This window comes from Erigeron canadensis, chromosome 4 (genome assembly GCF_010389155.1).
Source record: "Erigeron canadensis isolate Cc75 chromosome 4, C_canadensis_v1, whole genome shotgun sequence".
NCBI lineage: Eukaryota > Viridiplantae > Streptophyta > Magnoliopsida > Asterales > Asteraceae > Erigeron > Erigeron canadensis.
In genome coordinates this window covers 6,681,671-6,704,126 of record NC_057764.1, presented here as the reverse complement: position 1 = coordinate 6,704,126, position 22,456 = coordinate 6,681,671, and positions in this window count along the sequence as shown.

Below are 22,456 nucleotides of genomic sequence, written 5' to 3'. Positions count from 1 at the left end.
CTCAATCTTCGACTATAAATAGAGGTCGCTGCACAAGCTTTTTCAACAACTTTGCAAATACATATATTCTGCAATATTGGTGAACTTGTGCAACATTCTCTCAATCGCAAAAAGGAACATTTCACAACTTTAAGTGTTTCGATTGTTTAGGAGAATTTCCAAGTTTAGATCAATTGTAATTCATGGGTTGTTAGGATATTTACATTCATGTATTATCTTGGTTCCGCAACAACCTTATATTTTATTTAAACAATCAATAAATAAAATACACTTGAAAATTACATATTGTCTCACCAATTTATATACTTGACATTTATATTATTGCATTGTATTAATTTACGTATTCTGTCACCTTAATACATTTACTCCAGTTAACCTGGTACACAATCAATCTAAACTGGTCATATCTAGATTAATTGATTGTGTTGCAAAGTTCACTCACCATCGACATAGAGGTGTCTTCAGCACCCATCTAGTAATAGTTGGGACTTACAGTTAATTAGTGAAATGTATAAATATCTCCTTCCACCCTCATTTGTAATTAACTCTTTCATATATATAAAATCTTATTCTACATTAATACCTACTTTCTCTCTCATTTACCTAATTTCCCTACCAATACCTATTTTCCCCACCAATACCTACTTTCCTCATCAATACCTATAATCTCACTCAAATATAATAGATAACAATTGGTATCAGAGCCTATGGGAGTAGATCAACCTAATCCGTGATTTGATTTTACCAAATTTGAGCTTATTTATCAAATTTTATTATTAGATCTGCTTTTCTGTTATTGATGGATTATAAGCTGATTCGTGTTTCTGAGTATCGATTGTGTGTGGATTTGTGGTAATATTAATTAATCCGTGATTAATTTCGATTTTCAGTTCAAAATTTCCATGATTTCTAGATTTCAATTCATATTAATCAAAAAAAAAAGTCAATAGTTGTGTGTTTCGTTTTTGCAACAATAGTTTCACGTGATGATTTCAAGAGCAGATTCCACTAATAACAATTTCAATAATTAATATAAAAAAAAACAAAAACAAAAGAGTTTCTCTATTTTTTTAGATCTGGTTTTTCATTGTTCATCGTGTATTCACCTCGGAAATATCGCCCACAAATTTTCTCTTCGATTTCTTCGGTGTTCTTCAACGATTCATTCATACAGTTATCAGGTTTTGTTCGCGATATTATTCTGAACACGGTGATAGTTTCAGTTTTTCGATTTGGTGATTTTTGATGATGGTTGAGTTTTCCGGCGAGTAGGTGAGTTTTCCGGCGAACTTAGATCGGACCGGGTTTTAGTTCTCCATGGAATGCAACTTCGATTCATCAAATCAATGAGACTTACATTTGGTCTTTTAAAAATTCAAAAACCATTGGACCCAATCTCAAGTGGGTTCCAAAAGTGATTTCTAAGTGATTTGATGAATAATGGCTTATGCACACATCAGTGTATAAACCGTGCTAAAACCGTTTTTGTAATTTCTTAATTTTAAAAAAAAAATTCAAAACGATTTTCACTTTCTTATTTTTAGAAAAATACAAAAAGTTTTTTATTTTCTTATTTCAGAAAAATCCAAACATATTTTCTCTTTTCATCATTTGTTTTATATATCTTGTCTTTTAGTTTTTCATAAGTATTAGGATGAGATGCAAGGTATCGAACGCCTTTGTGTACTACCTTTGTAGTCTCATTTTTAATATTTGTGCGAAACTTCAAAACCTTTTACTCACCCCTTATATGCAAACACTTTGTTCAAATCATGCATATATTTAGGGGGAGTTTGTTTATTAAACCAAAACTTCCGAGTGATCAAACTCGTTGGCGATTTTTTGAACACTTTGGATTATTTTCAAACCATTTCGATCATCTTTATTGAAGTTCGGTGTTAGATTTGCACATGAGAGTTTAGGCTACTCATAAATACTCCATGATCTTGTCATCGCCGATGAGATCTAACCCCGGAGTTAAATTCTCAATTTTAGATTCTAAGGGTTTTTTGAGTGATGATGTCGTTTGTGCAAATAGGACATAAGGGAGTAGTCGAAAAGTGAGAGGTTACGGTGAAATAATGATGTGAGAAAGGGCTAAAACAAATAAAAGCCCTCATCGAAATTTTCAAAAGTCGGGTCAACACGTTCCTATCGGATTTCATTTGTTGATTTCTCGATATTGAATAAGACTTCATGGACCCAGTGAAGCAATGCACATCTTTAACTAGCCACTCAAGTATTTCTTAACAAATACTTGTTTCATTTGCACGGAGATTTTCACATTTCTATCGACTCTTCATTTGGAAAATGTTGATATTGAAAAAGGGAGACACTCTGCTCCGGTCCCCGACTTTATTTGATCACTTATTGAGTCTAGAATTTGTTGATATATCATGCTTTGATACATTCTTTTCCTAGGACACATCGAATATTTATATGTTTTTGTGACATTGCATATCTTTGTGATATTGCCGGAACATTCGTAGTGATATCATATTTTTGATATTCCACGATGATCGAATGGAAATCCTACCAATGCTAACATCTTTTTCAACGTTGAATGTAGGTCTCACATTTTCATTTTATGAATTTGTCGAGTTAACGAGAAGTCTATGTGACCTCGGATTTATTTATTTCCCAAAGTCTTTGAGGAAAGTTAAACATGGTTATCGATACGCCTTTGTGACACTGACCATGTTCTACATTCTTTAAAGCAATCTATTGGTTGAGAAGCCATAGACTGAACCATTTAGAGATAAGCTTTGTGCATTTCTCGACGATAATGGGAAGTCCTAAAAATAGTCATTATATTTTTAGGCCACACCATTAATCTTTTTGATTTTTGGTTGTGTTAACGGATCATTCTCATCCGGTTTTCATTTCTCTTTACACAAACACAAAGAACACAAACACCATATACCGTTTATGCTATCAATCATTATTGTATGATGAACACGTTTCACATATTCATCATAAGGGGGAGAAATGGGTAAATGATTGATAGATAGAATTCAAGGTTATAGGTAGAGTTTGATTTATTGATACTTGATTGATGATAATTGTTTTTGTTTGGTTATTCAAAGGATCATTAGTTTAGGTGAAGGGAGTGAATAATTATCTTTACAAGTTGAAAGATTGTTTCGAGAAAGTTGAAAGATTGATTTTAAAAAGATAAAATTCAAGATGTTTTTAGTTTTGGGAAAGTACATGATAGATAATATAAAGTGTTGTTAGAAAAATGAGCATTGTTCAATGATGAGAAGAGTTTGAGATTGAAAAGAGATTGTTCATTTAAGGGGGAGCAAGAGTGAACTCATCAATTGCTTAGTTAATAAAAATGTTCTGAAATGATTGTTTGTTTGATGGGGAGCTAGAAGTTGAAGATAAATCATTGAAATGATAAGTTGCTCTGAGATAGTTGTTTGTTTGAGGGGGAGCAAGAATTAATTGATCAAGGGATAAAATGCTCCATGATGATTGTTGATTCGATGAAAAGTTAGATCAAGAAATGTAAGTTTTAAAGTCAAACCAAATTTCCACCTTCCAAAAGCAAGCTTCCGCATTGCCAAGAGAATTTAATGATAACCCAGCTTCCGCACAACATAAGAACTCAAAGAATTCAAAGTCAAAACCAAGCTTCTGCACTCTACTCAAAGATTCAAGTTACTTCTCCAAGCAACATCAAGTTGAAATCAACATTCAAAAGTTCAAGTAGTCAAAGCTCAAAAGTTACCAAGATTTCAAAGATGCTTCCAAAAGTATTCAAAGTTGCAAGAGAAGATCAAGATTTAGAGAGTCATAGTCAAATGTATATGATTGTTGAGAAGATTCAAAATCAAGGCTGATACAAGACATTGAAGACAATGAGAAAGCTTCAAAGTCCACTCAACATTGAATATTTTCAACAAATGGGCTCATCATGTTTATTTTTAAAGACCGAAGACGATGCATCAGTTACAATTCAACACCAAGGGGGAGATTGTTAGCTTTATAATTTATGGTGTTTAATTGTAAAATTATATTAGTGAAAGGAGTGTTAATGTTAATTAGTGAAATGTATAAATATCTCCTTCCACCCTCATTTGTAATTAACTCTTTCATATATATAAAATCTAATTCTATATTAATACCTACTTTCTCTCTCATTTACCTACTTTCTCTACCAATACCTACTTTCCCCACTAATACCTACTTTTTCCACCAATACCTACTTTTCCTACCAATACCTACTTTCCCCATCAATACCTACTTTCCCTACCAATACCTACTTTCCCTATCAATACCTACTTTCTCACTCAAATATAATAGATAACATAAAGAAGAAGAGTATTTTTGGTTTTTAAAAGACAAAAAATTTAAGGGAAAAAAAAGAGCAATACTTTCCCTATCAATACCTACTTTCTCACTCAAATATAGTAGATAACATAAAGAAGAAGAGTATTTTTGGTTTTTAAAAGACAAAAAATGTAAGGGAAAAAAAAGAGCAAGTTTGTTTTATTAGATAGTACAGATATAGATATAATATTTTAAACGAGAGTAAGTACCCGCGTGTTGCGGCGGTAAGATGGTAGGGTGATAGGTCATAGGTTGTGATAGGTCATAGGTTTGATATGTAATAGAGTGTGATAACCAAATGCCTAAGCCGTACGGGTTCCACCCTCGGATTTAAAAATTCGTCGAAAGTATATCGAATGACATCTCTAATGAAAGAGCATATAATTTTAAGAACATCCATATAACTTTTATAATTTATCGATTTACGGTTTTTGAGATAAAAGATTTTGAATGAATTAGAGAAATTTATGGATGAGAGAAAAAAATGAGTGGTTGAGATTTGAGAAGAGAAAAAAAAATGAGTGGTTGATATTTATTTTAAGGTATTATGAATAAGTGATAGGGATATATTAGAGTTTTCACTTGTTGAAAGTTGAAATTTTGGAGGCAGAAAATGCTTTATAATGTAGTAGAGATAAGTTACATATTTACACAAAAAATGTTGTTTCTTTTTTTGAACTATTAACATCAAAAGTGATATTTATTAAATGATTTTAATATTATTACCTTGTAAAGATAAACAAAATCATGTATAACACAAAAAAATGTTTAATATATAAAGTAAGATAACAACAAAATCATAAAAACATTAAGAAAAACACACAAACTAAACAAATCTAATATAATATATCATAAGCCTCATTTTCAAATAAAAAGACAGGTACAGTTAATAGATTCTTATAACTTTCAATTTGAAATTAATTATAACTATAATAAAAAAAATGAATCGGGGTTTGTGCCGGGTCACTCTTTTAGTATATACTAGTTATAGTACCCGTGCATTGCCGCGGGATATGCTTTCTAAAAAGTAAAAATCGTAACCATGTAAAAGTTATTTAATGAAAACATGGGAACCCAATAATTCAGTGGCAAGAAAATAAAAACGAAAACTTTGATGTGAGGCAAATTTAAAAAACGCTATGTAAAATAGTCAAAACCAAATATTTAAAAGTAAAATCGTAACCAGGTGAAAGTTATTTGATGAAAACATGAGAACCCAAAAATTTAGTGTCAAGAAAATAAAATCGAAAACTTTAATGTGGGGCAAAAGTTAAAAGATTGAAAACTTGTACATTACACGCAAAACGTACTTGTACACTCATATAGCTTTTTAGTATATTATAAATGAGAATCCAAACATTTAGTTTCAAGAAAATAAAAATGAAAACTTTGATGTAAGGCAAATTTAAAAACGTTATATATATATATAAAAAAAATGGATAAAAATAGTCAAACCAAATGTTTAAAAAGTAAAATCGTAACCATGTGAAAGTTATTTGATGAAAACATGAGAACCCAAAAAATCAATGTCAAAAAAATAAAAACGAAAACTTTGATGTGGAACAAATTTAAAAATGTTATGTATATAAAAAGACGAATAAAAAAGGTCAAAACTAAATGGTGAAAGTTAGTTGATGAAAACATGAGAACCCAAAAATTTAGTATCAAGAAAATAAAAACGAAAACTTTAATATGGGGGCAAAAGTTAAAAGATAGAAAGTTTAAGAGGTTAAAATGAAAATTCGTAAAATTTATTGTCCTATAAGAACTTGTATATTCTATGCATAACGTTAAAGCTTGTACATTACACGCATAAAGCACCTAACTGAAAATAATCAAAGACCAAATATTTAAAAGTAAACTCGTAACTGTGTGAAAGTTATTTGAGGAAAACATGAGAACCTAAAAGTTTAGTGTCACGAAAATAAAAGCGAAAACTTTGATGTAGGATAAAAGTTAAAAAATAGAAATTTTAGGGGTTAAAAAAATTTTTGGTTAAAATTTAGGGGTTAAAACGAAATTTAGTTAAAATTAGTATCTGCTTTAAATGCTTGTATATTTCACGCATAAAGTCTTTGTATATTTACATAAATTTTTAGTATATATATAATATAATATGTATAATAATAACTAAACGCATTGGCCCATTTGAAAGTAAACTTAAAATGGGTGAGCGGCCTATATAATTGCGATTCACTAAAAGTCTATAATGGTGAATACAACTAATCCAAAGTATTTATTTTTACAATACATGGTATGTTAGTTTTCAGCTCAGAAGGATATAGCTCAGTCGGTAAAGCTCTGTTCTTACAATTTGATTGTTGATATAAGAACATCTACAATGGTGGGTTGATCAAAAGCTTTTTTTTTTTTTTTTTGCTAATAAGTCATTGAAAGGCTTATTACCATTGCGAAAGACAACTTTTTGCATCAAAAGATTGAGAATCCTTAACCTATTTGATGAAAGACTTTTTTTCAAAAACACTCACACCAACTTATAAATACATTATATTAATATAACTTTATCTAACATTCTTAATTTAACATTATAAATTGGTGGTATGAAAATAATAAAAAGTCATTGATAGGTTGATGCCATTGGGGATGCCCTAATATATTAGTTATCTCATAATCTAGATCTGGTTGATTATATTTTTTTTATTGGGCTAAGTGCGCCGGAATGCAGTTAACTAATCTCAAAAAGTTATTGTGTGCACGAACTTTAGGTTTGTTTTATTGTATTCAGAAAATTTGGAACCACCAGTCCATCACTACTCTCGATCTTCATAAGTTAAAGGGTTAAGTGCACGTAAATGTAATCAACTAAGGCCGAAAAATTATTATGTGCATGAGTTACAGAACGTTTATTGTATGCATGAACAAATCCAGAAACGTTATAGAATACACGATTGACTTGCTATTCCCTTAGCCGGTAACCCTTGTGAATTCTTAGCTGCTGATGAAAGCATGACGTCAGCAATTTTGTCTTATTCTTATTTTGTCATTTTCTGCATTTTTTTTTAACGATTATATATTTTTATAGTTTCTTATTTTTATCACTTAACTTTTAGGTTTTATCACTTTAGTCTAACTTTTTATATACAAGTATAATTTACTTTTAAAGTTTTTAATTTTTATCAATTAACTTTTGATTTTAACTTTAATCATCAATTTGTTTTTATTTTTTTCTTCTGTCTCTTATATTAACGCTTTTAACTTATTTGTACCACTTAACTTATTGATTTTTTAACTTTAGTCCAACTTTTTGTATACAAACTTAATTATAGTTTAGTTTTAAAGTTTTTAATTTTTATCAATTAACTTTGGGTTTCTAACTTTAATCATCAATTTTTTTTCTTTACTGTCTATCTCTTATTTTAAGGTTTTTAACTAAACTATAGTAAATTTTAAGTGTCCAAACTTTTAGGTACTGTTGTATGTATAAATGCTTGCATGACGCAGTGTTGATCCCAGGCAACGTCCCGTCGGGGTCAAGAAACTAGTTCTTACTACATACATTCATCAGAATTTAGAACCATAAGAATAAAAAAAAATCGGATCTCTATATCTTGATGATGATGATGTCAAATAAATGAATAAAAAACACAATCACTGATGAAAAAGTAGAAATTATAAAAATCTTGATACAATAATAGAGGTTTTGTAAGTTCATGCATACAATAACTTTTTGGGCATAGTTTATTACATTTTCATGCACCTAGCCAGCCCACATCAAACCTTTAGCCGGTTTTGTTATACAATAGAAAAATAGCAGGGTTCATGTATACAATAAACGTTATGTAAGTTCATGCACACAATAACTTTTCGGCCTTAGTTGATTACATTTCCGTGCACTTAACCCTAAGTTAAAATCAACCACCACCGCTATCTGCTGCTGCTACTTCTCGATCATAAAATCCAAACAACTACTTTCGAGATGTTGTAAGATAAACTGGTACGATTAATAATCCCCTTACAGTATTGGTTGCTGTTGAAGATGATAAGCACCTGAAAAACCTTGTAGGTTATTGTATTTGATTGTGATTATGAGGATTACAAGAGGTTGTATTTATAGAGTCTATTAACCTAATACATGGAAACTATTATTATGGAAGGTAATAATATAGAAACTAATTCTATCTTAATACGCCTCCTCAAGCTAAGGCCGTTGTGCGACTCTTAGCTTGGATCGCAATAGCATGAACCGATCTGAAGATAAGGCCTTTGTAAAAACATCCGGAATCTGATCATGTGAAGATATGAACTTTACTGACAAATTTCCTTGAGCAACCTTCTCTCGTATAAAATGAAAATCAATTTCCACATGCTTTGTGCGAGCATGAAAGACGGGCTTAACTGACAAATAATTAGCGCCTAGATTGTCACACCACAATGTTGGAGTAGTGTGTATAGGAATGCGCAATTCTTGAAGTAGAGATTGAAGCCATGTACGTTCGGCGACAGTGTCAGCCATAGCCTTGTACTCAGCCTCTGTGGATGACCGAGATACAATGCGTTGTTGTCTAGCAGACCAAGAGACAAGATTAGATCCTATATATATAGCAAATCCCCCCGTGGATCGATGGTCATCTGAACAACCAGCCCAATAAGCATCAGAGTAGGCATTAATAACATTGAAGGAGGCATCGGCATAAGCATGTAACTGAGTCAATGAGTTGCTAGAGATGCGTAATCCGTAACCAGATTTCCCTTGTAAGTAACGAAGAACACGCTTAACAGCTGACCAATGATTCTTAGTCGGGGAATGCATGTATTGACATGCTTTGTTCACAGCAAATGCGATATCAGGCCTCGAAAGTGTAGCATACTGGAGACCCCCAACAATACTTCGATATTTGACTGGATCCGAGAAAGCAGTGCTATCACCTTTCGACAAAACCACAAATGTAGAAAGTGGAGATGGAACCGGTCTAGCATTGGATAAATTTGCGTGTTCCAAAAGATCCTTAATATATTTGGATTGAGATAGAAACAAATCTAAACCTGTACGTGTGATTTCCACACCCAGAAAATAGGACAAAGTCCCCATGTCTTGAATAGTGAAGGCACAGCTAAGCTGATGAACAACTTGATCACGCACCAAATGGTTGTTACCTTTCAAAATAATTTCATCAATGTACACTAGCATATACAACACTGTACCACGAGCACAATAGATAAAAAGCGAGGGATCGATTTTGGATCCCCTAAAATCGATGTGATAAAGAGCCTGAGAGAGCCGATGAAACCACGCTCTCGGTGCTTGCTTTAGACTGTACAATGATTTGTTCAATAAACACACATGATCAGGTTTTGACCTGTCAACAAAACCTGTAGGTTGGTGTAGATACATTGTTTCCTTAAGAACACCATGTAAGAAAGCATTTTGGACATCTAATTGTCTCAAGGGCCAATGGTTAGCTGTAGCAATGGATAAAACAACACGGATAGTGGTAGCCTTGACAACCGGGCTAAAGGTGTCAGTGTAGTCAATGCCAGACTGCTGGTGAAATCCCTTAGCAACAAGTCTAGCTTTATAGCGAGTGATAACCCCCCGTTGATCACGTTTAACTTTGTATACCCACTTGCAAACAACTACATTTTTTCCAGGAATACGTGGCACTAATGAACATGTGTTGTTTCTCATTAGAGCTGAATATTCATCCTCCATGGCTTTGCGCCAGAGAGGGTTCTTGTTAGCAATAACAAAGGTAGCGGATTCAGATTCGGAAAGAGATATGGAGGTATGATTCGCAAATGGATCAAAAAATTTTGTTTTAGGCGGATTTTGGCGAAGATTTGAAGGACGTGTACGTGTAGTGGGCTGGGGTGGTGATGAGGGTCCAGAGGAGGGAATAGGATCGACAAGTCGTGCGGGTTATGAAGGATGTTGTACTGGTGACACAAGAGGAATGAGTGTAGTTGTGGGCTCAAGTGGAGGTGGTAAATCAATATTTTCAGCTGACTCATTGGAAACTTGGTTGATCATAGGAGGTGGAGGTGATGGATAAGACGAGAAGTATTCGTCTGGTTGGGAGGTAGATGTCGGTGGCGAGGTGGGTTGATGAAATGGGAAGAAGTGTTCATTAAAACGGACATGACGAGCAAAATAGAGACGCTCAGACTCCTGGTAAAAACACTGATACCCGTGATGGGAGGTGCTATACCCCAAGAATGTGCAAGGAGTAGACCAAAAATCCATTTTGTGTGGATTATAGGGTCGTAGGTGAGGCCCATAACCCACAGGTCCCAGGATCGAACCTGGCTCTGATACCATTTTAGTTATAATATAGATATGTATACTTGAGAAAACTATTTTTGATAAAAATAGATAGGTACAACACGAAATATCAAAATTGATAATTGATAGTAATAGTCAACTTCAATTTTTTTTTACAATAGATAACAACGTTATTTAATACACTTTTTTAATTGTGGTAGTTACCAAAGTTAAATGCATGTTTAGTGACTATAGTTAAAATAGTTATACTTGATAATTAGGCCATCTACATTCACAACCAAATTAATCTTAGCTTAGTTCTTTAAACATCTAATAAATAATGTTGTAATGACAGTCACTTCGAACTTACAGGAATACAAGTATTTCATGAGGGTGGTGATTCTTTCATGAAAAGTTTGTATGCATTCAAAGAAACATAAAGTAAAATTATAAATCCCCCCCACCCACCAACATATCCTTCGCATGTTCATGCTCATCGACAAAAAACAAATTACACAGTTGTTACAAATATATCCTCACATCTTTAAGTATTATTTTCTATATAAATTTAAAAATATTTAAATTAGTAAATAATTGAGAGAGTTGGTTTGTAAATATATAGTAAATATTTTAAGGATATTTTGGGTAAGAGTGGTGTAAGTTGAATTGTATTGAAAGTTAAATGTATTTTGGGTATTTTAAAATACGCAGTTGAAAATATGTAATGGTGGTTTTTTTTATAAGAGAGTAACAATAACCCGGTCAACGACCGGATATGGATCTAGTTAGCATAGGATTGTTGTTTCATTATTTTATTTTATATTTATATATTAATAAAATATATAGATAGATAGATCCATCGATATGCCTCTATTAGCGATCATTAGTCAACTATGAGAATTGAAAAACACTATCTTTTTCAAACCCATTGAAACCTAAACCACTGAGATGGTGTTAATTCATTACAAAAAAGTATGTTCTTATTAAAACAAATTTTTGTATTTTTTATTAAATTGATTTATGATATATCGATATTGTGCATCAGTTTTAGAAACAATTATTAATGAGTAGATTAATATGTACCATCCATTGGAAATTTTTTTCTTGACTTTATAATTTTTGTACTTTATTAATATTTTAAGTATATATCGAACAATTAATTTGATTCCATGTAGGATTTATAAGTTAGTAATTGATTTTATATTTGTTTAATTTATTCAAAGTTTTTTTAACAGCGAGTTAGTAGTTAGCAGTTATCATTTAAGACACCACAGTGATATCTAATTAGGCAGTATGTGGAGCTCGAACCACGCATGCATAGGATGAAACCAAGACTCTCAAAAACTCCCTTAATAATCCACTCCTACACATGTATGAAGTGAGATTCGTATGAAAAGTAATTATATAGGATACAGAAAGAGTCCGTACATCGTACGGATATTAAATCTAATATAAATATAAACTTAAGGTCTTTATGTGTATTGTGTAATGATACTATCAAATATGGCCAGGGGTATTTACACTTTTCACTATGTGGGGCCCTGGTGGGTTTTCTCCTAAGGTTGTGGGTTCGAGCCTCGGCTGACACAATTCTTGGGTTTCCCATCTAGAAATTTTCCACAAGGATGGGGGTTGAAAGACTGCAGCGTATGCTTAGCATCTCGTGAGGTCCAACGATTGTTGGTTAAAATTGTCTCTAACCACATCTGAGTCGAAATACACCTTTAAAAAAAAATACTCGGTACTAATAGAGTGCATGGGTAGAAATCTTCAATAAAGGTAGGAATTACTTTGTATTTCTGTTATATGCAAAACTGGAAAACAATTACCATTCTCTAGAAACACCAAACATTTTTCAAACAATGTATACAAATATGTTAAAAATTACTTTTTAGAGTTTTTTGTAATATCCTTAAAGATATTTATATAAGTATACTAGATTTTAGACCCGTGTCCAACACTGGACACGAGGTTTATGATATTATCAATATTAGATCTTCACACATTTAATTCATAAAAGATTATAATTTTGAAGATATACGGTTATAAGTGTTATACTTTGTAAGTTGTAGTACAATAATCATAGGTTCGTCACTGTCATTATTAGCTAAGACATATTGAAGGAATTGTTTGTCGTAGTCATTCCACAAGACACATGATACAATAATTTATCTATTATAGAATTTTTTAAATCCAGTTGTAGTTATAATGTGATATTATTATGAAAGATAATTAAGAAATAGAATATAAACATACTTTTGATCATGTACTTGATATTCAAGTATGTATTTGATGGTGATGCGGACCCATAAATAGATAACAATTAGGATTGTTTTCATATTTTTTTATAACAATTAGAACTATTGATTTGAGTAACGATTGTAACTTTAGAAAACTAAATATAATATAGATACTTTTTGTAACCTTTTTTAAATTTTTGAAAAAACCTCCTTAAGTTGATGGCTAAAAAGTGTAAGTTATTGATGGAAAACAAAAAAGTGTAAATTAATTTTATACAAACTAATATAAATATTAATATAATAATATCTTTGGATAATGATTATTATAATTTTTATGTTATAGTTAAGCTAGATGATGACATAAGCGAGAGTCAATATGATGACATTGACCAATTTGATTGGTCAATAAGTTATTAGTTCAACTGTCTTATAGTATATATTAGATTCAAGATCGGATAAAGTTAAATAAGCTGAAATTACTTAAAACATGATAATTTATTTCTTTAAACAAATTACTCTTACGACGCGTTTGTCTTTTAAATAAAGCTTTTTACCTTTTTCATCGATAACACCTAGAAAAAGGTAACAAAACGTGTTAGTATTGGTTAAAATGAATATCATGTAATGTTGAAAATTGTTAAAATCCGCAAAAACTAAACAATAATGTACATGGTGAATCGTCCCTCCGCACTAAAAATCGACCACATGTCTTTGTCACTTTACAATATATTAGAAAATTAAATGACATAAAATAAAAGTAATTGCCTACTTAAAAAAATCTTTATACATAATAAAGAAGAATTGTCTTCTAAAATTATTTTTAGAAAAAATATTATGTATCAAATCTATATTTTTCTTCAAAAAGGTTTTATTTTATTTATGATGTCATATGTCATATTTAATATTGTAATATATTTAAAGATAAATAGCTAGCTTATTAGATGTTTATTTTAAATTCTTACTTTTTGATTGTTAATTTTTTTTTATGTTTTGTAATGCAATAAATACTCATACATATATATTATATTAGCCAGCTCAATATCTCCAAACCAAGTTATGATATATCAATTATAAAAACTATATATATATTTTTAACTTTTTTATTTTAAAATTTTATATAGTGCCCGGGTTAAACCCGGGATTGTTAGCTAGTAGATAGGTAAAATGGAATTGTAAATGCAAATTAAAGGACGTGGAGTTAAAGACCGAATCTTGATACTATTTCTATCTCCATGCACCCACTCTTCCACTATATATACTTCATACAGAATTTGAAACAAAATTTCCTTACTATATTATAATTACACTCTTCCATAAGAGATCGAATCTCTTCAAAAGCTCTTACTGTGTACTCAAGTTTCATATAGGGATTACACTCCTTTTATAAATGTAAATATAAATATATACAATAGAAGATTAGAGGTAGGACTTTCTGTTAATCATAGAAACCAGTTACAAAAGTTGCTACGATTACTTTTTATAGATTAATTAATTTGTTAAAAGTTCACATTATGGTTTAAACGAGTCAACAGTAAAAGGGTTAGATAGTAATTTAAAAAAGCTTTGTAAAAATTGTTGCTATGAATTTATATTTATATTTATATCTATAGAGTTATCATAGTAAACTTTAATGAATCAATATAATATCTCATAGTTCACTTTTACTAGACTCAATTGTAGGATTCATTTCCGTGGTTTGTTAGTTTTTGTGGTTTATATTTTTTTATGGTCTAATAGGTTCAAACTATTCAATTTTGTAATGAGTTACATCCTTGATATCTTTAGTTTTCTTTATAACTCTTAATTTAATAAACTGAATAGTTTAAACCTATTCCATCAAAACTTTTGTTAAGAGATATAAACCACGAAAACAAACAAATTACATGGATGAATCACGTAATTAACTCTAATTTTTTATAAGATAATTCAGACATATTCTATTCCGAAACTTAAAAGAAGAAAAAGGTCTAAATATTGATAAGAGTTGATTGATAGATAAGCAAAAGTGAACAAAAAACCACATCCACCGAATTCACAATACGGCGAGTATCCTTTCCCTACCTCTCCACGTTACCTTTTTACTTCCCTCTAACCAAATATTAACTTTGTATTTTTCTTGTCATCATCATAGTGATACATTTTGGGTTGAATTACAGGTTTGTCCTCTATGAGCGACGACAATGGGTTGTTAGAGCGGTCACAATTTTAGCCGGTGATACACCTGGTGCCTTGGTGGTGAGCATATGTGGTGACCATTAGCAGCCAATTTGTTTGAAGGGTTTATTTTTTGTTCTTATATATGGCTAAAAGTTACACACTATATATGGTTTTGCCACCAACCATTTTTGTGCCAAAATGACGGCAGTATATCATTTATGGGTATTGAGAGTATTTAAATTTGAAATATGTTTTTCAAGCTAAAATTCCTAAAACCATAAAATACTGATACAAAAGCGATTATTCATATTTTAGCATATACCTTTTTTAATTTTGATATCTTGTGACAACTCCTTAGCTACTTTTAAACGACGTCAATCCATTTTGATTCATCTATAAGGCACTCAATTACGTACTCAACCATCTTATTTTTCCTTCTCAAATGAAACTTTACTGGTGAATGAGTTCCAATCCATTATGCATATAGAGTGATGGAGACCAGCCATCAATAAATAGATTAGTATTTTAGAAAACTTGAAACTTTAAGGTCGCGTTTGGTTGATGGAATTTGATGGAATTGGAATTGAATTCCATTCCTTAGTGCGTTTGGTTGCACAAAGAAGAGGGAATCTCATTCCATATGAATGTAAACATTCCATCATTTGATGGAATCTCTATTTCTTGGGGATGGAGGAAGAAATTTCATTCATTCCATCACTTGAATTTTCAAAAAATCAAAAACATTCCATCAAATTCCATTCCTTCAAATTCCAATTCCTTTGAAAGATTTCATTCCTTCCCAAAATATTCAGTGAACCAAACGCCCCCTAAGATCTTGGCTTCAAATAAATATTACCCGAACTGTAGACAAGAGTTTACTTGTGAATCGATTTCCACTGAAATTGAAGTTGTGTATATAAATGGCCATTGCCGGCTCAAGCATTTTAGAGGCCTTAAACGAAAATTGATTTTAGGGGCCTATTTTACCTAATTACTGTGAAAAGCACTTGCATTGCTGCTTTTCATTGTGCTTTGAAATCTCATCAACTAGTAAAAAACAAAGGTACAGATGTTACCTAGATGTTGATGAAATGTAACCTGGTCAAGTAAGGGAAAGCAAAAATAATATTAACGATGGAATCAGGTCAAGTTTCATCCCATGGAAATATTGTTGTGAAACTATGAAAGGAAAAAAGAAATAGTATTAAATAAAGGAAGCTGACATGTCGTTTATCATTTTTATACAAAAGTTTTAAAATGTAGTAAAAACCAGAAGAAGATTTGGGGGCTTGTATTTATGGTGGCCCAAAGCCACCGCTTAATTCCCTATATTATTGGGCCGGACTGTAAATGGCAGACGACATTGAAACAAACTTCAATTACCATTATAAAAGTGTAAAAAATAATCAATAATAAAAAAACCACATACTAAGATATATTTCATATTTTGATAGTGCATTCCGAAATTGATCAAAAGTATCACTATTACAATCTTTAGCAAAGTAAAACAAATCACCAAAATTGGTAATTCTTATACATTCGTTGACATGACATTATCGTTGTAAATCCAATAAAGTTGATAAAAGTTACTACAGATTAAAGAGCTAAATAACAAAAGTTGGAATTGTATTTATATTTGGTTGAGTTTTCCTTTGTTTTTAGAAAAAAAAAAAAAAAAGTTGGATGGGGATTCTCTAAAGTTATAAATAACTTTAGGGGTAAAGTTAAGAGCATCTTGACCTTTGGATGGAAATTAAAGATCAAGATTTAAAGATGATATTTGATTCTTGACCCTTGATTTTAATTCAAGGGTTAAGATTAACATCTTTACTCCTAAAGTTATACTGTAATTAACTTTAAGGAATCCCCATAAAAAAAATACCCATTGCTTTTTATAGTGTAAATGTTTAAACTAAGCAACCAACCTAAAAGATGCCCATCAAAGAATCTTAAATTTTCAGAATTTTTCTCCATTCCATTCTTATTCCAATGTTTCTCAAATAGTAGTTTTTGCTTATCTATTTATCGAATGCAAATGATCCCTACACAACATTTTTTAGCCATACATAATACTGTATGCATTATACAGCTGTACAGTACAATCATATAATGTATATATATTTGTTGGGTATAGCTAAAAAATGTCGTGTATAGATCACTTCAAATCATGTTAATAATCAAGTCGTCATTATTTGATAATCAACCAATCAGCATCCAACAATTACACGGTTACCAATGAAACGCACCACTATCTAACATATATGAATTGAAGTATGGGAAGTGATATTTATACAACAAAAATTAGTCATTTACAATAAAGATACAAATTATAATACACAGTGTATAACTGTATTATGCAAAATTTATTATAGCAATATCATTTTCCTTAGAAGTATTGGTGGCTAACCATATAACAGCCACATACTTGCCATAGTCGCGAGTCTGTTTATAGTCGCGACTGTTGTCATAGTCAACAAGGTTGAAACTTCCCGCTTCTCCCCATCATGTCTTTAATATTTTACTAGTTGTTAGAAAGACGATCTTGGACCGTGGCTCAAAAATTAATGCCATTGCAAACAATGTTAATCTTCGTATCCAAGTCGATGAAATATCTAAATTTGACCTTATCTTGGCCCACCTGATGGCTACTAAAGTAATTTTCTTTGAATTTTTATTGGTTAACAAAATGATTCTGAAAAATCAGGGGCAATTGGATGTCTTTTTCAAATTTAATTGAAAAACAAAGTTGAATTAAATTATATTAAAACTTTAAAAACATATACATTTAATCTTTGGTGGCCCATTAGGGCACGACTTGTGCTCTAAAAAGATCATGCATGAGATAAAGCTTGTGTATCTGTATCAGTGAAGACCGGAAAAAAATAATCGTTGTTTTATTTTCGTATTACCCTTTTCTTCATCGTTAATGCGGATGTTGTAGAGAAGAGAAGGTCCTTATCTGCTCATGTATGATGTATCTTTGTGCTTTCATAAAATATTAGTGACGGATCCAAAAATTTGAGAAGTCGGGGGCAAAAAATTATCTTAAAAACAAACGAAACTATCACATTGGCCAAACAAAATCATTTAAAAAAATTAAAAACGACATTCTTAGTAAGCAAATATCATCTTGATAGTCTCAAAAAGGCTTCCTCGAACAACTATAAATTTGTAACAAAACAATATATTAATAACAAAATAATTCATTAACAAGAGCAAAAACAATAGAGAAAATAATATTAACAAATTTTCACTACTATATATTTGCACATAAGCTTTAAAAGTTACGAAATGAATCAATTTATTGACTAATAAAAAATGTATATCGTATATAGATGTTATTATCTTCAAATTACTCTACGTGAAAGTCAAATTACTTTTCTCAAAAAAACTAAAAATAAAAGAATAATTTTCAGTAAATAATACATTTTGGGCTGGGTCTAACTAACGAATATATGAATATGATGAATCTTGGGCTGAGTGGGCTGGGTTCTATAGCCCCACACCTAGAGTGTTGATACGCCCAGTGTAAACTATTCCAGTATTTCGTTTCGTTTTCTATGTTTCATTAGGCTGAAAACAGTTGCATTGAGTTTGCCATCTGAGATCCATGATATGAAATTTTCCATGTAAAATTAGTGTCTTTTGTCCATTTAATTGGATATTAAAAAAGCTTTTCTTTTTGTTATGTTTTATAATATTATTGAATTACGTATTTACTTACCTATTTAGTGATGGAATCTTACGTTGTATCTGTTTTACAAGGTAAGGGTAGATTAGAGTTAAATTATGAATGAACTTCATTTGGTTTTGTTTTTGATCTTTTTATAAAGATATTTCTTGATCAAATAACTTTTTTTAATCTATGTACTGATCGCTAAACATATAAATATGCAAAAAGTTGTCGAAAATCTATTCATGAGCTTATCTGATTACTTGGTTTCAGCTTTTGCAAAATGTTTCAGCTTGATGGACATGATCCTAAACAGCAATGCTTGGACTACTATATAACAGTTGAAAATTTGGTCGAACTTTGTCCTAAGAAGCTCAAGGAGGTAAGGGGGCATATTATACTATCGTCTATCGTCTTGTACTATTGCTGGAGTAGAGTCAATGTATACTGATCAAATTGAGCCTTTTATCAAAGTCAACCCGAATGTCAGTATCAACTAGATATAATGCTTTATAATTGATGAAACACTTGTATGACCAGATGATTTGGTGTTGCTGAATTCAGGAGAATTTACTAATGGACCAATGGGAGAACGGGTGGGGGAGCTGCAGTTGGATCATCCCAGAGAGAGAACCCAGACCACTTGTCAACTTAAGAACATTTTTTTGAAACGGACATATTTGAATGGTGTTTTGTCAAACAAGTTTTTAAAAAAAAATATTTATGAAACCAGTCAATCCGGTTTTTCAAAAACCGGATTCAACTTTTTGACCCGAATCCGGTATTTGAAATATCGGATTCAATACCGGATTCAAAAAAGAATCTTTGAATCCGGTATTTCAAATACCGGATTCAGAACTTTGTCAGTGATGTGACTGTGTGATGTGACAATGAATAGTTGTGAGGGTACGAAGTTCGAAACCGGTTTTTCAAAAACCGGTTTCAAGTATATATATATATATACACATTCGGTTATAACTTTGTAGATTACCGGTTTCGAAGTTCGACACTTTTTCCGATCTACAGTTTAGATCATGTGGTTGATGGGACAAGACACACACACTCTCTCTCACATATGTAAATAGATATTATGGAATAGGGTTAAGGTCCAACAAGTCACTATTTAAAATTACCTCTAGCGCATCTGAATCGAAACTAACTTTAAAAAAAAAATAGATATTATGGAATTTTAAAAATTTTTTAATTTGCTTCTTAATATTCCTCGTCATTTACTATTAAGTTTAAAGTAACTATTTTTTTATATTTCAGGTGATGATCTTTGTCCTTTTACTATAGATTTTACAGAGCATAAATGCACAGAAGATGATTTTGCTGAATCTTACTTATATATTGTGCCTGATAAAGACCCCATTGTATATTCAGGATGTCGTGGCATCATTTGTCTTTGTTGTGCTGTAGGAGAAAGTTGCTAATGTAAAAATCGTGTAGATTTTTATAATATAATGGTAATGTTTAAGAAATTAGTCCTACATAATTAATGAAAAAGTATACTCCTATCATATATGTAGATAAGTTTAAAATCCGTGTGATGCACTCTTGATATAATTCTTATCCAATTCTTTCTAGCATATAATGGTTGTGTATTATAAAATAAGTATTAAAATAAAACAAATAAAACAAAAACTTGATCTTTAGATCATGGTTAAACTGATGCACAAAGATTCATGAAGCAACCGGTGCACAATAATTTTCATGATGCACGGTAATTTTCACTGAAAAAAAATTTGATTGGCTCAAAGAAATTAACATTGCTGCTATATATACTCTTTGCAGCTAATAAAAAAATAAATATGGTAGATAAGGTGGTCTTAATTGCTTGCATTTGTCTTTTTCTTTTGAAAAGGCGAGTAGGGATGACTATGGTGCGGTTTGGTACGGTTTTTAGTTAAAACCAAACACCAAATCATTATTGTGGGTTTTTAAAATTTCAAACCATTTGCAAATGGTTTAAAGCAGTTTGGTTTTTTGGATTGGGTTTTGGTTATTTTGGTTTCAAATGGGTGGGGTTTGGGCTTTTTTAAACACCATTAACTAAAAAAATAAAAAAGCAAGATACTCAACTATATGGTTTATTTATGTAAATATTAATACTAAAAAACTCAAAGTCTACTTCAACGATCTATAACAAAAATCAAACAAGGCTACTTTGTTTGAAAAATTTTACTGCTAGGCCCTAGGGTATACAATATACTATATATATACACGTAGTATGAAAGGCTAGCTAGGGTACATTATCTTGAGAAATACGAAACTAAATAGACTGACTCATTATACACGTATGAAAGGCTAGGGTACGGTATCTTGATATATATATATATATATATTAAACTAATATTAAAATTTTATTTAATTTTATTGATAATAGGTGGTTCACATGCCGCCCGTTGGGCGGCATCGATGTTTGAAGCGTGTAGTCGTATCTAGCCGGATGTTTTTAACGGTGGCGGTTAAAAAAAATGCAAAAAGTTTAAAAAATATTGAAAGGAAAAAGTATAAAATTACAAAGAAGTTGTAAAAATATGTTAAAAAAACAAAATGTCATAAAAAAGAAGTACAAAAGTTATAACAATAACCAACCTTTAAAAAAATAAAATTGGTACAAAGTATTAAAAAAATTGTAAAAGAAAACCCAATATTAAAATAAATACAAAAGCCTAAAACATAAATGGTATAAACAAAAAATTAAAATTTAGAAATTCAAAAACCCAAAAAAAATTAAAAAACATTTGGGGTTTAATTATATAAAACCAAATTTATATATATAAGTTGAGGGGATAGAAAAATTTAAAAAGAAAATATGAGGGGCTGGAAAGAAAAAAGGAAAAGAGAAGGGGTTAAATTACCAAAAAAGCCAAAAAAAATAAAAAACTATAAAAGGGGGTGGGAAAAGGTTTCGATTTTCGAACCCAACACCTTCCCTTCCAAAGGTGAAGCCTTCAACCATTACACTATTTTAGTTTTATGAATTATAATTGCTAAAAATATTATATACACTGAAAATGCAAGAAAGGACAAAAAGTTAGTATTCACAATCAACTCCTTTATTAATAAGGTAATATATAATGCGGCTCGGTTTGGTTTTTTATATGCAACCAAAATCCGAACCATTAATTTGGTTTTTCTAAATACAAGAACCATATGTGCGATTTTTCATTATGGACGGTTTTGTGGTTTGATATTTTCGATTTTTTATGATTTTTGTGATTTACGGTTTAGTTTTGCTCACCCTAAAGGCTCGTTCGAACCAAGGCATCAACACCCCAGTTTTTGTTTAATCATTTGCCACGGACCTCAACCTCCATTTTCATTTCAATTTTATGAATATTTATAGCACCCGCCATTAGTTTCTTTGGAATTAATTACCATCATATAATGGTAATTCTAGTTTTTTATAATAGAACTATAGAAGTGTTGAATAATTTGAAAAAATGGTGAATTGTTGAAGTCTTATAAGTTTTTTTTTTTTTTTTTTTTTTAAAGTTACATGCTACACCATCATACATGAATATTGGATTTGTGTAACTTTATTACTACCATCATACAAAACCAGTTACATGCTATCTAAATGTATATGTTGGTTATTATAAAACAAGTATTAAAATAAAACAATTAAGACAAGATCTTGATCCTTAGATCATAGTAAATTTGATGCATGAAGATTCATGAAATACAAAATATATATTGATGCACCATGATTTTCATGATGCATAGTAAAGAGAAACTTAATGTTTTATTTGTTTTATACTAATAGTTGTTTTATTTTACCTAGAACCTTGCAATATAGGAGTATATATATATATACTGCAA